Genomic DNA, 15,548 nt, shown 5'->3' on the forward strand with positions numbered 1-15,548 from the left:
ACAAAAATTAGACATCTGAAAAAGGCAGCACTTTCTGACTAGCCTATAAAGAGGCTGAGTATGCTTCTAAAGCAAAACAATCCTACAAACTAAGCCTAAATGTGAAAATCAAAATTTGGCAAAGTCGACACGATTTTTGTACATGTGGATGTGTGGCCTATGTTTACGGAGGCAGTCCAGTAAATAGGCCACATTTATGGGGCTACCCTGTTGGCGGCTACGCAGTCACGAAGTGGGAGTGCAATGGAGCATGACGCATAGTACATACAAGTAGCGCTGAGAATGTTTATTGAGGTCAATCAGCCGTGACCTCGTAGCCGGCTACGAGGTGGATAGCCCCAAATGTGGCCAGTTTACTGGACTGCCTCCGTAAACATAGGTCACACATCCGCCATCACTGAACCTACTCGAACCAATTTTTCAAAGTGATTTCCACATTGCGACTTCAGACCCAGTTCATTTATGCTAACAAAGTTTGAACTTGCTTCCAGTGTCAGTTGCCCAGCTGCTGCGTAATTTACGATATTTTCTGGAGCCTTCTTGGCAACTTTTCGGTCCAACTGAACAATAACCTCGCGCAATACCTGACGGGATACGAACCAATATGCAGGGATTGTTCACCTGTCAATCACGCGTGCACGAGGCACGCCGCAGGTAGTCTGGTTCCCAGGCCTGACAATTATTCCTGACGCTCACGTCTAAATAATCATCAGGAATAGTCAGAATCTTTTGGTCTGGGAACCGGACTACCACCGGGCCTGCGGCGTGCCTCGTGCATGTGTGATTGACAGGTGAACGATCCCTGCATATTGGTTCGTATCCCGTCAGGTATTGCGCGAGGTTATTGTTCAGTTGGACCAAGAAGTTGCCAAGAAGGCTCCAGAAATAATAATAAATTACGCAGCAGCTGGGCAACTGACACTGGAAGCAGGTTCAAACTTTGTTATTAAGAGGGTGAGTGTATTTTTAAAGCATAAATGAACTGGGTCTGAAGTCGCAATGTTGAAATTACTTTTAAAACTTCGCCGAGTAGGTTCAGTGATGGCGGATATGTGGCCTATGTTTACGGAGGCAGTCCAGTAATCTGGCCACATTTGGGGCTACGAGGTGGATAGATCGAGTGGCGGGGTATTCTGCAAATGTGCCAATTTGGAGTTTAATTAACATGTCCCGCACAAGCGCCGTTTTTGGACTTAAGTGTTGAGATTGACCCCCTCGTACAAAAAATGCTACTTGAGAACGGAAAAAGTCAGATAAAGTTACTTAAGAATGATTTAAAGTCGATAAAGATTGTATTGATGGGTAATCCTTACTTTTAGGACACCTCTATTTTTTACAAGTTCTGTTCAAAACTGACTTTTGCAGATGACTGTCCAGCACCAAAGTGACTTTTGCAGGCTAAAGCAGTCTTTTTTCTTCATATAAACTCATGTTAGTTGTAGGTTTGAAAGCACTTTCGAAGAAAATGCGACTTTCCTACCTTTTTTCGCAGTCAGACGTGCATGTTGTAGTTCTCACACGCGTGAAAGCCCTACATAATGAAAGCCCGATGCTGATTGGCTGCTAAAAAAATTAATTAGTCTCGTTCCCAGACCAAAATATTCTGACTACTCCTGAATCTTTTGGTCTGGGAACCAGACTAAAAATAAATAAGTTAGTCTGGTTCTCAGACCAAAAGATTCTGACTATTCCTGAATCTTTTGGTCTGGGAACCAGACTAAAAATAAATAAGATGTTTATTTTTTATCAGCCAATCAGCATCGAGCTTTCATCGCAACGAGCTTTCACGTTTGCCATCTTGGTTTTTGAGTCTGTTTTCTGGTTGTCATCGTCTTTTCCCCCTGAATTTCCCTCATAAATCAAAGCCCTGCTCTCTTTCCACAAAATTAAACCTGCTGATATTCAAGAAGGTGTCATTGCCAATTGTTCAGATGTGCCAAGAAGTATCAGAATGTCAATTTTGAGTGTCATTTAGTCAACTGTTTTGGTGAGTCTTTCCCTTCCTATATCTATTAATAGCGCCCATTGGATAAACACTCAAGTTGCGTTAGCTTCCGGTTCCAATGGGTCTTTATATAGAGATCAGTGGTTCCAACGCTACTTAATGACCAATGGGCATGGTTTAGACTGTACTGACGTCACACTTACGAACCGGATAGGAACGGGGTCCTAAAAGTAAGGATTACCGATTTATGCATGTTTCTATGCTATGTATATAGGCCCTAGGCCTATACAAAATGTACTCTGTGTTACACAAAAAAATGTACACGTATATATCCTGGTCAATAGTGGAGCTCCTTACTCCTAGAACTATGAGGCTCCCTACGTGGAGCCTCATAGTTCTAGGAGTAGGAGCTCCTTAGGTCCATTATTTTTGCCCAAACCGTGCCCAAATTTGTGATAAGAGCATGAAATACGATGTGCAGATCCAAAATAGCTAGGATGATCCTAGTCCGAGTAACTTGGACCCAACTTATCGCCTTTTTAACATTCGGACATGGTCTGGCGATAGTGGGGTCCAAAGCTAATCCTTATATGCCGAGCAACACAATTCTGTCATTGACCCCAAAACCCAACATTGCCCAACAAAAACATCAGATTTCACCCTCAAAACGGCCTCCAAATTACTAAATACGCCACCTGAGGTACAACTAGACATCGATAATTAAGATGGTTGTCAATAAGTATAACTCTTTAGTTGATAGTTCGTGTAGTGTTTATTAGTCATCAACAATGACAACAGCGGCTGCAAAGTAAAGGAAAAGATTACATTATGAATCATAAATTCTATATGCCCCCAAGTCTTTGGGAATAACAAAGGCTAACAATTCTAGGAAGAAAAGATTCCAAATGTAACAGACATAACTAAGTAACCTAAAGAAATGCACAGATTGCAAAGGCGTGAACATGAACAATAAGCAAAAAAGATCGAAACAAGAATAAGCATAGGTTATAGGAAGTAAAGTGTAGCTGTAACTTTGGCTATATAAAAAAAAAGTCCAGAGTATATGGGTGTCCTATAGTTCATCCCGAAGCCTGGCAGGCGGTCGTGACAAGCGAGTGGATCGGCGAGGGGCAGTCGAGGGGCGGTCCAGGGGTGGCAGATCCACGGTCGGGGCCAGGTGTTCCTTCAGACCAGGAGTATTGTGTGGCAGGAGGCCGCGGAGTGCACGGGGAACGGAGCCTGGGTGGGACCGGCTATTGGGTGGACGCGTGGTGGCCACGGTGGGTGTCACAGGTGAGGCGGGAGTCGGTTCCAAGCCATCCGGGGTTGGAGGATGGTTGGTGCGGGTTGGCTGGGAGACGGCTGGAAGCATCGCAGGTGGTGTGGCTGAGGCGTCCTGCGGTAACCGGTTGTTGGCCTGCACCAGAGGGGTTGGTTTCGGGTGCTGGCTAGCTGCATGCAACCCCGGCAGCGAAGGTGTTGGGCCGGGTGCCATCAGGAGGGGCGCACGTGGAACGACAGGCAAGTACTTCCGCAAGAATCGCCTGTTGCGTAGGGTGACTCGACCAGATCCATCAACCCTCACGACATACTGGTCGAATTGCCTCACCTCCACCACAACCCCGGTCTTGTCCCACTTGGTCGGGTGCGGTCCGGTCTGGTTTTGGATACGCACGCAGTCGCTGACAATCAGTGGCGTGAGGGGACGGGTGTGCTCTGAGAGACGCTCTACAGCGCGCATGTGCCGGTTGCGCAGTGCCTCCTCGCGGGATGTGAGTGTCTCCCGCCATGTGCTGTGTGGGTGGTACTTCCCAGGGTGGATGGGTATGAAGTCACGGATGGGACGCCTGAAGATGCACATAGCAGGGGAGAGGTGTGTGTCATGGTCGGACGTGTTGCGCTACTGGAGCATGGCACGCTGGAATTCATCAGTGTTCAGCGTCAGTATTGTCAGTGATGAGGCGCTTCACAGTCTTGACGCCCACTTCAGCACGGCAGTTGCTGTGGGGGAAGGCGACGGATGAGATGCGGTGACACACGCCCCAGTTGCGGAGGAAAGCGCGGGTGGACCCTGCGGTGAACTCTGGGCCACCGTCTGAGGACAGTTCATCGCTGATTCCATAGGTCACGAAGGTGCGGCGCAATGCAGTAATGAGTCCATTGGCGCCGTTGGCTGCCTGTTCAACGATTGGCCAGTTGCTGTACCTATCCACCACCAGCAGGTAGTGACAGCCGCGGTAGGGGAAGTAGTCAGCGGAATGCATTGGAATGGATAATCGGGCTGGACGGGAGGCGTGGGCGGTGCGCCTGGCTGTGATGGCGCCATACGGTTGCAGGGAGAGCAGCGTGCCCATGTATTGGTGATGGCGGGGGTCATACCTGGCCAGAAGAATGAGGACTGGGCTCGTGCGCACATCATGGTGATGCTCTGGTGGGCCGAGTGTAGTGCTTCAAGGACCCGGGCACGGAGGGACGAGGGAATGATGACACGGTCATTGTAAAGGCATACGCCATCAAACTCTGACAGATTCTCACGGAATTGGTGGTATGGCCGGAGCTCATGGGGGAGGTCACCAGTGAGATTGGGGAAGCCCCCTTGTATCATCTCAATCAGTCTGCACATGTTTGGATCACTGGATGTGGCGAGGCGGACATCGTTCCATGTGACTGATTTGATCATCTTAGCAGCTGTGGTGGCAGACTGACTGCATACTTGGACAGGGTCTGGGCCACTGGTGCGGATAGCAGTGAGGAAGTCATGTGGCAGCACAGTGGTCGTTGGTTCGCTTGAGTCATAGTGCACAGGTGCGACATCATCAGGGAGCTGTAGCGGTGCGCCTTTACCAACGGGGTGGCGGGATACCCCCTCAGCTGCAGCGTGGCGTGCACCAGGTATGTGGACGATGCGGAAGTGGTAGCGCAGTGACTTCTCCTTGAGGTTGCGGAGGCTAGGGTTTGGGATGTCCTCGAGTGAGCGGTCACCAAACACCTTCAGGAGGGGCTTGTGATCCACCGCCACTATGAGGTCAGAGCAGCCAAGGACAAAGTGGCGGGCCTTGTCAAGTGCATCGATGACAGCAAGGGCCTCCCCCTCCACTGGGGCATAGCGGGACTCGGCACCTGAAGTGAAGCGGCTCCCAACCAGAGTCACCCTCCAACCAGTCTTGCAGCAGAAGGGTTTTGAGGAGGGGCAGTCGCAGTGCTTCTGGAGCAGCCAAAATCCCAGACCATCTTTGCTCCAGTCAGTTGCAAGGCAGGTCGGCTTGGTCTTGTCGAATATCTCCACCCCTTTGTGGATTTCGCTGACGATGAGGGCCTTTGATTCCTCGAATAGGCAGTCTAGCTCATCGGTCCACGAGAAGGGGGTACCAGGTTTGAGGAGTTTGCGGAAGGGCAGCATGCGGTCAGTCATGGCGAAGGCATAGGAGACTTGGTTGATAAGCCCGAACCAGCTTCGCACGTCTGTGATATTACGAGGCGTTGGGAATTTCTGGATCGCCTCAAGGTACTCAGGGCAGGGGCGTACAGAGGTCGGGGTGATCTCAAAGCCAGCAAACTTGACAGTCATCTTGGCGAAGGCGAACTTTTTGGGGTTCAAGGTGACGCCATGTCTGCCACAAGTGTCGAGCCACTCAACTGCCTGGAAGAAGGCCTCCTCGATGGAGTCAGACCATACCAGGGTATCATCCACGCACTTGGTCTTCTTCGGGATGTCAGACACAATCTCATCAAAGCGGCGGCTGTAGCCATCACCGGAGGCGATGTACCCCTGTGGGGCGACACAGTATCGGTAGCGGCCCCAAGGTGTGATGAATGTGGTGAGGTGGCGGTCCTCCTCAGCTAGGGCAATGCTGTGATAGCCATTCCATGCATCGAACACAGTTTTGCGAGTCTGGGGAGGGACTGCACGTGCTTGGTGGAATGGTGATTGTGTGTGGTGGGTCTCACGAACAGCGTGACGATTGAGTGACTGGAGGTCAACCGTCCGTCTGGGCTGGCCTGACTTCTTGGGGCAGATCACCATCTTGTGGCACCATGTGACAGGTGTGCTGACTGGGACTGGCTTGATGACGCCAAGGCGGACGTCGCGGTCAAGGCCTGCCTTTACATTGTCCTGCCAGTGGACAGGGATGGGGATAGGTGTGTGACAGGCGACGGGCCGAGCGTCAGGGTCCACCATGAGTCGCAGTGGGGGGCCAGCCATCATGGGGAGTAGTTGGTGCTCACATACATTGAAGGTGCTCGACTTGTAGTATTCCAGCAGCCACGTCTCAAGCTTCTCCCGGTTCTCCTCAGTGGCTGGGAATGGGAGGACTGCTGGAGGAGACGGTGGTATCTGGCGTCTTGGGCACTCGCATGTTGGCATGAGGCAGGCTGCTGGTGTGGGCGTCGGGGAGGTGGCAGAGGATGCGACGCTGGCACTGTCGGGCCTGATTGCCTCGCCAATGGTGGGGAACCTGGTAGAGATCATGCCCAGGGCGACGCAGGCTTGCTTAGACAAGAAGAGCCGGTCGGATGAGTCGGTGAAGTACACTATCTGCCGGGTCTCGAGTGTCTCTCCAGATTGGGAGGTGCCAGAGATGCGGAGGACCAGGGCACCTGCTTTGTCGATGCGGCAGTTGTTGGCAGCATTCATTTTCATTGTGACAGGGATGAGGTGTTTCCTTTCAAGCCCCAGTTTGGATAGGAGTTTCGTGCCAGCCAGGCAGGACTGGCAGCCAGTGTCAGCCATAGCAGGGTAGATGGCTGAGGAGGTGGTGCGGAGCAGGGGGGTAGGGAGGCCGAGGTCACGAGCATCCTCAGGAGTTGCTTTGAGAGAGACGTCCATGATGGGTTGGGGGTCAGATTCTCGCCTCTCCCATGCGTCGCAGAACTGATTGTAGATGTGGTGCTCTAGAGTGATTGCATTGGCGTCCATGGGTGGGGCGTTGTCGACAGAGCACAGGGTTTCGAAGACTGCGGTGGCATTGTGAGGTGACTCCTGTGCCTTGGGCGTGGCTGGCTGCTGTCTCCGCTGGGATTGGCGGCCCACACTCTCGTGGTGGTGGAGTATGCCACACTTCGCGCATGTGTGATTGTACGCAGGGCACTTCCTCATGCGCTCCTGTTTGCTACGTTCATGGCCCGCCTTGCCACAGTAGTCACACACCTGAAGTTTAATGTCGCGGGGCTGTAGCTTAGATCTCTCCCTTCGTTTGTAGGAGCTTGCAGCTGCAGCAGTCGTAGTGGCAGTGGCACCACCCTCGAGGAGGCGGCCGGCAGAGCGTTTGCCACTCTCTTTCGCTTCGACAAATTGAAGCACTTGGTCCAAATGCATGTCCTGTTTGGATTGTCCGAGGACATCCAGGCGGATCTCCTCATCCTCTAGTCCACGGATGAGGGTGTCCCTGACTATGATGTCACTGAAGTCAACGACTAGGGAACACGTACAGTCCTTCTTGTAGCTACAGACGCTAGCCTGGCCACGAAGGCGGGCGGCAAAGGCCCTCACTGGTTCGTCGCGGTCCTGTCGCATTTGCTGGAGCTGCACACGAGCCACCATGATGTTCTCTCGGCGAACTGCCAAGCTTTTGATGTTTTTGAGGATGGTCGGTTCATCCTGCGACGTCAGGGCACCGAATGTTCTGGTCAGGTCTTTCCTGAGTCGGTCGTCGCAGCACTCAAGCAGTTGGTAGACTATATCGGTTCCTGTGAGATGCGTGGCTTCTTTGTATTCGGACCATCGTAGCTCGAAGTAGGACCATTCTTCACTCGTGCCGGCAGCCATGACCGTAGGTCGTCTGACCTTCTCCACTTTGGCGGCGCATGAGGCGGGAGTAGGTGCAGGGGCAGGAACGGTTGGGTGGGCGGTGCGGGCGTGTAGGTTGATCAAGGCGAGCAGCACCTCTGGGGGTGTGTTGCTAGGCCAGGATGCCACACAGTCAGGAGCCGAGCAGTCGACGTGAGCCATTGGGAGGGGTAGAGCGTGCCAGAGAGTCTGGACTGTCGCTGTTGTCATCAATAAGTATAACTCTTTAGTTGATAGTTCGTGTAGTGTTTATTAGTCATCAACCAATGACAACAGCGGCTGCAAAGTAAAGGAAAAGATTACATTATGAATCATAGTTCTATAGGTTGTACTGAAGTTTACTTACAATCCGGATGGAAAGTTACATTTCCTGTTCAATTCCGAGAGCTCCCCTCACGATCGTGAACACGTTAAATTTCTGACTCGTGTTAATTAATGTTTTAACAACGCGATTTGGTCTTCGTGCCCAGCGTACATTCGATGGTCCCCGTATCCCGAGTGCGATTCCGTTACCAAGCGCGCGCGCGTTCACATTTGTAAACACAAGTGCATTTCGAATGGTAAAAGGGAATCGGAAACTAGCTTGAACTGGTATCCGTCCATAAAAGCTGCCCTAGTTCCCGACTCCCTATCATTGTTCGAAATGCACAAGTTTGTGTTTACAAATGTGATCCAGTCTAACATTGAAATCTTAGTGTCTAAACACACATTTTCAGGGTCAAAGAACGCAACTGAACCATTTGGGTTAGTGCTAAATGGTTAATTTGTCCAGATACATTGCGGTGGCCATCTTGGATTTTAAAGATGGCCGCCATGGAAAACCTATGTCTACCAATATCTGTTCTTCTAAGCCACTTAGGATTAAAATTTTGGCGTCCAAACATACATTTTCAGGGTCAAGGAATGAAACTATACCATTTATGACAGTGTCAATGATGTTCAGCTTGAACATTATTGTGGCTGTGGCCATCTTCGATTTTAAAGATGGCCGCCAGATAATAATTGCATTTACTGATATCTCAGTTACTGTACCCCTTATACGAATGGTTGACTGATTGCACAGAGAAAAATAAACCTGCCGATGGAGCAAAAGGGACCCGCGAGAGCGTGTCGTGAGTGTGATGATTTTCACCCGTGCGCTGGCCGACAGCTACGGCGTGCGTCGGGACTGTCACTCCCATGACTACGCGTACTACGGTAATGATCTTGTAACATTTATTGCTCTGATCTTGAACGTTTTTGTCCCACTAAAAGCGTGATATAAACACCGCTCATTTGTTATGGCTCGTCTGTTCAATCAATCATCAACAATTCGTTTTGTATTCGATAAATTTTACGAAATTATGTTTTTTTTATGAATAAAATTGCAGAAGTTATTTTGTTCAGATTCAAATTCCGTTTTCCGTTTCGAGGAGCAGATTCCGCGAATTCCGTCCGTTTTCCGCAATCGCGGAAAATCATTGGCCCTATCTAAGCCACTTAGGATTAAAGTTTTGGTGTCTAAACATACATTTTCAGGGTCAAGGAATGCAACTATACCATTTGAGATCGTGTCAAATGGTCAGTTTGTCCAGATACTTAATAGGCGGCTGTATGGTTTGCCGTAAAAGGACCAACACTGGCCCGATTCAGGCTTTGTCCTTTTTGCCATTATGGTTCGACTTGAAGGCACTGGCACCGGTCTCATTCAGGTTGTGTACCGTCTTGCCGTTATGGTTTCCCATAAAGGGACCAACACTGGCCCGATTCAGGCCTTTTACCGTCTTTTCATCATGGTTTATCGTAAGAGGACCTGCAATGGCCCGGTTCAGGCTGTGCGCCGTCTTGCTGTTGTTTGCCTTAAAAAGACCAGCACTTGTCCAATGCAGGCTCTGAACGGTGTTACCATTACCGTTTGCCACTCAATAGGGCGAGTACTAGACCAATTCCGACTCCGAATTCCGTAACAATTTTGGCACAATCGAGCCAGCATTAGCCCGCTTCTGGTCTTGTACCGTTTAAATTGTATTAAACTGTAAAAACCCATAATTAGCTGGTATCGGCCCAATATCGTCCTGTTTACTGGGTCAAAGCCATCTTTGAACCTTGGCAGGTAGAAATCTCTGGCACTACAGGATGTGATAGAACTCTGCCTCTCCACAACTACATGCATCTGAACCACTTTTGTAGCTCCATTTGATTGAGGCGGATCTGTGATCGGCTAGTCCTGGTTCTCAAGCGGCTGATAGTTTTCCATTGAACCCATGCTGATGTATCACCTGTTTGGAGGTTTTCCGTCGTTGTTATAGCATAACCACGACAATCGGTGGGCGTTTGCTACCAGTCGTTGCTTCCGGAAGTGCCTAATAATTTGAAAGTGGAAAAAGATGTGAACTTGCTTTCAACGGTGTTGGTGTCTGCCTGGATTGACCTTTCAAATAAAATAATGGGTGACGCCATGAAGAGTTGGAGCGCCCTCTAGCGGCAGGTTAAAAACCGCATTTTCACTTGATGTCTGTGGCGAAGTTTGCGGTATTCGCTTCAAAATTCATGAACATGATGACCTTAATGCAGACAAGACCTATGCGCGAAAAAAAAATTGATTACGTCATCAGATCGGAAGTTACAATACAAAGACCTTTAAACCTTCAAAAATTGCTAAAAAATCAACCGTGATAGATATAATCAAGATTTGACTATATATAGCACAGTTAAAATAGCTCTTGAACTTTCTGGTAATAACGTCACAATGACGTCATCAAGTATCATATTACAAGCAATCAAAGATTTCTAGATTTAATCTTTGAAAATCAATATAAAATCAACTGCTACAGATTTGATTTTGTTTTATATGGCAATCGATATAATATTGCAGGGTCGTAATTTTTGGTATAAAGTGCAAAATCACGTGACCCTTCCTTCCGGTCGAAACCGGAAGTGCCTTTTTATTTGAAATTGGCAGAAGATGCGAACTTGCTTTCAACGATGTCAGTGTCTGCCTAGGCAGTACTGTACAAAAATGTTACAGGTGACGTCATCAAATGTTAGAGCGCCCTCTGGCGGCAGGTTGAAAAATTCAAACATTGATTTTAACATGCATATTTTGAGTTGATGTGTGTGGCAAAGTTTGCGGTAATCCATGGCCCAGCACCGTGTGGTTGTTCCTACAACCTCTGGTTCTTCTTATTATTCTTCTCGCCATTCTTTTGCAGAACTGTTTGTCAAAATGAAAACATATGTGAACTTCAATTGTCAATACATGAATGCACAACCCACTGAGATTTGCTTTTTTGCAATTACATCATCACGACGTCATCATGGGTCACATGACGTCCCTTCAAAAAATAATTAATTTAATCTGTGAAATTCAATATAAAACCAACCGTGAGAGACCGTAACTTGAATTTTGCGGGAATCGACATGATAATATATGACCTTCATTTTAACTTGTGTGCGTCAAATCACGTGACCCTTCCTTCCGGTCGAAACCGGAAGTGCCTAATAATTTGAAAGTGGAAAGAGATATGAACTTTCTTTCAACGGTGTTAGTCTGTGGGTGGGTTGACTTTTGATGGTGTACAAAAGGGATTATCCCATGCTCGCTTCTTGAGTGTCTGGTTTTACGACTGTTGTATGTTAGGCCAAAAAAAAGAAAAGAAGTTCTGTTTCTGGTTTCCCTACCTACCCTATTCTGACAGCCCCTACCCTAATTTTTTTATGGGAAAAATGAGAAAAAAAACACCCAAAACCATCAATTTCTACCTTTTACCCTTGAATTCACGCAGACGCCTCCGTATGATCGTACACACAAAAATTTGCAAAACAAAATTTCTCTACCTACCTACCCTATTTTCAAATGCCATGTAATCGGAAGCAGAACTATTTTTTTCCCCCCTTAACTATTGAGCTGTTTGCAACGGCTGTTTGATGGACCAATGTATTTTAAGTGTTTACCAGTGTTTTGTACACGTTTATATGACAACTTCTTAACGGTAGCATATTTTTGACTTTTGATGGGTCAACGTCATATGAGACTCAAAAATTGGGCTTGCGAAAGCGCCCAATTGGGCACTTTTTTTAAATTGGGCGCTTTTTCTAAAAACATGTGAATCTCGGTACAGAGTGTATTGCCAGCAATATTTTGTATTACGCCAATGGTGTGCAACCTTTACTTTAAGAGATATGAGCTATTTAATGGGTTTTTGTAACGATTTTACTGGATATGTTTACACTACAGCAGCATACGCGTGCAGATCCTCACCCGACTCTTTTAAATTATCCTCTGTATGATTGATTACTACAGGCGCTTTTTTGCAACCCTCAACCCTCAACATCAACAATCAACATTAACATCAACATCAACAATCAAAAATCAACACCAACAATCAACAGTCAACATCAACTATCAACAGTTAAGATCAACAATCATGACAATTAACATCAATAACCAACATCAATAATCAACATCAACAATCGACATCAACAATCAACATCAACAATCAACATCAACAATCAACATCAATAATCATTAATCAACAACAACAATCAGCTATCAACATCAACATAAACAACAAACAATCAACATCGAAAATCAATAACAACAATCAACAATGCGAAAATGCCAAACTTCTAACCAACACTGTGTGTTTGTCCCTTCAAACTGTAGTTGTTATTATTCTTCTCGCCTAATTCATTTCCAGAACTGTTTGTCAAAATAAAAACATATATGAACTTTAATTGTCAATAAATGAATGCACATTTGTAATTACGTCATCGTGACGTCATCGTGGGTCACGTGACGTCATCGTGGGTCACGTGACGTCACTTAAAAAATAATAAATTTAATCTTTGAAATTCAATATTAAATCAACTGTGAGAGACCGGAACTTTGATTTTGCAGGAATCGACATGGTAATACATGGTCTTCATTTCATCTCGTGCGCGACAAATCACGTGACCCTTCCTTCCGGTTGAAACCGGAAGTACCTAATAATTTGAAAGTGAAAAAAGATATGAACAAAAAAATGATCGGTGATGCCATGAAGTGTTCGAGCGCCCTCTAGTGGCAGGTTAAGAAATGTCGAAAATGCACTTTCAGTTGATGTCTGTGGCAAAATTTGCGGTAATCGCTTCAGAATTAATATGATGACCTAAATGCACAAGACCTGTGCGTGAAAAAGAATTGATTATGTCATCAGACCAGAAGTTACAATGAAAAGCCCTCTTTTTCTTTGAAAATTCCTGGAAAATCAACCCTGAGAGATTTAATCTTGATTTGTGCTTTAAGTGGCAATTTTAAAATAAGTCTAAAACTTCCCCATGTTTCATTTCAATAAGTAAATTTGGAGATACCCTGCAGCCCCCTTGAAATTTGAAGTTGACCACGCCTACGCCTTAAAACGTTCATTGAATGCCACGTACATTGTACCGTTTTGTATTGTATTGCGTGTGTACAGCAAATGGGGAGCATTGCGTACAAAAGGGGTTTCCCCGCCAAACAGTGTGCTCGCCTCTTGAGTGTCTGGTTTTACGACTGTTTTATGTTAACTATTGAGGCACATGTAACAGCTGTTTGATGGACCAATGTATTCTTAATCAGTGTTTTGTACACGTTTATATGAGAACTTGTTAAAGGAAGCACATTTTTACCCCTCAGCCGAGAGGCTCGAGGGGTATTGTTATCGCCTACGGCGTCCGTCCGTATGTCCGTAGGGCCGTTCTGACCATACCCCCCTTGTGGGGTGATGTTCCTTTCAGGACACATCACCCCACTATTTTCACAAAAGAAAAACATCACCCCAGAAGAGAATCTTTAGAAAAAGGGATAATGGGAACACAATGCTATCACCCCACAATTCCGTCTGGCTGGAGCGTCCGTCCGGGCAGCTTAGTTTCCAGATGATAACTTGAGTTAGAAATGTTGTTTGGGATTGTAACTTTTGTAGGGGGTTACCCTTGGGAGTAGGCAAGTTGGGATTGGTTTTGGGGTCAAAAGGTCAAAGGTCAATGTCACCGTGGTGAGTTAAAGGTAGATGGTTTCCGGATAATAACTTGAGTTAGAAATGAGATTTTGGGTGTCTTACTTTTGTAGGGGGTTACCCTTGGGAGTAGGCAAGTTGGGATTGGTTTTGGGGTCAAAAGGTCAAAGGTCAATGTCACCGTGGTGAGTTAAAGGTAGATGGTTTCCGGATGATTACTTGAGTTAGAAATGAGATTTTGATGTCTAACTTTGGTAGGGGGTTGCCCTTGGGAGTAGGCAAGTTGGGATTGGTTTTGGGGTCAAAAGGTCAAAGGTCAATGTCACCGTGGTGAGTTAAAGGTAGATGGTTTCCGGATAATAACTTGAGTTAGAAATGAGATTTTGGGTGTCTTTCTTTTGTAGGGGGTTACCCTTGGGAGTAGGCAAGTTGGAATTGGTTTTGGGGTCAAAAGGTCAAAGGTCAAGGTCACCATGGTGAGTTTAAGGTAAAGGGTTTCTAGATGATAACTTGAGTTGGAAATGAGATTTTGGTGTCTAACTTACATGTAGGTAGGGAGTTGCCCTTGGGTACAGGGAAGTTGGGAATGGTTTGGGGGTCAAAGGTCAAGGTCACTGTGGTGAGTTAATGGTTTCTGCATGATAATTTCAGGTAGACATGATATTTGAGTTTAGAATGTCAGTTTGCCCTTTTCGACAAACTTCGGCTGAGGGGTTTCAACAGCAACGCTGTTATTTTTGACTTTTGATGACATCATATTATGAGGCTCAAAAGTTTGGCTGGCAAAAGCATATTTTTTAAATTGGGCGCTTTAAAAAAAAAAACATGCGCATTGGGGTAAAAAGTGTATGGCAAGCAATATTTTTATGCCCTGCGGCGAAGCCGAAGGGGCATACTGTTTCCGCCTTGTCTTTCCGTGGGTGGGTGTGGGTATGTGTGGGTGGGGGTGAGTTTGTCTTACATACGCAGTGTGGACTTCCGAACAAAAGACGTCCACATAATGTAGGTAGCACCGACGTTGTGTGGACTTACCCCACGTCCACACAGTGTTTCCCCATTTCTGGAAAACAGGTTTAGAGGCATTTTTGGGTTAGGTTTATCTGTAGCAGAATGAAGAGAAACACTAAAGGGAATCATAGAAAAAAAATTGGGTTGAAAGAGTTTTCACAGTTTGAGAAAAATGAGTTTTTTCACTGGTTTTTCTTAACTACACGAAAGCAATGGAAAGTCCACACTAGTCATGTGAAACAAGTATGTGTGTGTGTGTGGGTGTGTGTGTGTGTGTCCGGACAAATCTTGTCAGCGCGATAACTTGAGAAATACTTAACATATGAACTTCAAATTTGGTTTGTGTATTGTTCTTGGTAATCCTAAGAACCCTTTCGCATTTGGGGCCGAAAGGTCAAGGGTCAAGGTCACAGTGACTAAAACAAAAGAAAAGTTGTCAGCGCGATAACTTGAGAAATACTTTACATATGAACTTCAAATTTGGTTTGTGTATTGTTCTTGGTAATCCTAAGAACCCTTTTGCATTTGGGGCCGAAAGGTCAAGGGTCAAGGTCACAGTGGCTGAAACAATAGAAATTTTGTCAGCGCGATAACGTAAGAAATTACTTTACATGTGAACTTCAAATTTGGTTTGTGGATTGTCCTTGGCAATCTTAAGAAGCCTATTGCATTTGGGCCCAAAAGGTCAAGGGTCAAGGTCACAGTGGCTAAAACAAAAGGAATTTTGTCAGCGCGATAACTTGAGAAATACTTTACATGTGAACTTCAAATTTGGTTTGTGGATCGTTCTTGGTAATCCAAATAGGCCTATTGCATTGGGGGTCGAAAGGTCAAGGGTCAAGGTCACAGT

General features: G+C 46.5%; 1 protein-coding gene across 1 annotated transcript in view; it reads left to right on the plus strand.

The window, feature by feature from the left end:
- LOC119723080 (adenosine deaminase 2-like) overlaps positions 1-15,548 on the plus strand; it is an 81,586-nt gene that overhangs the window by 1,067 nt on the left and 64,971 nt on the right. The gene's annotated exons all lie outside the window — the stretch shown is intronic.

Source organism: Patiria miniata, unplaced genomic scaffold (assembly GCF_015706575.1).
Source record: "Patiria miniata isolate m_02_andy unplaced genomic scaffold, ASM1570657v1 HiC_scaffold_1, whole genome shotgun sequence".
NCBI classification, from domain to species: domain Eukaryota; kingdom Metazoa; phylum Echinodermata; class Asteroidea; order Valvatida; family Asterinidae; genus Patiria; species Patiria miniata.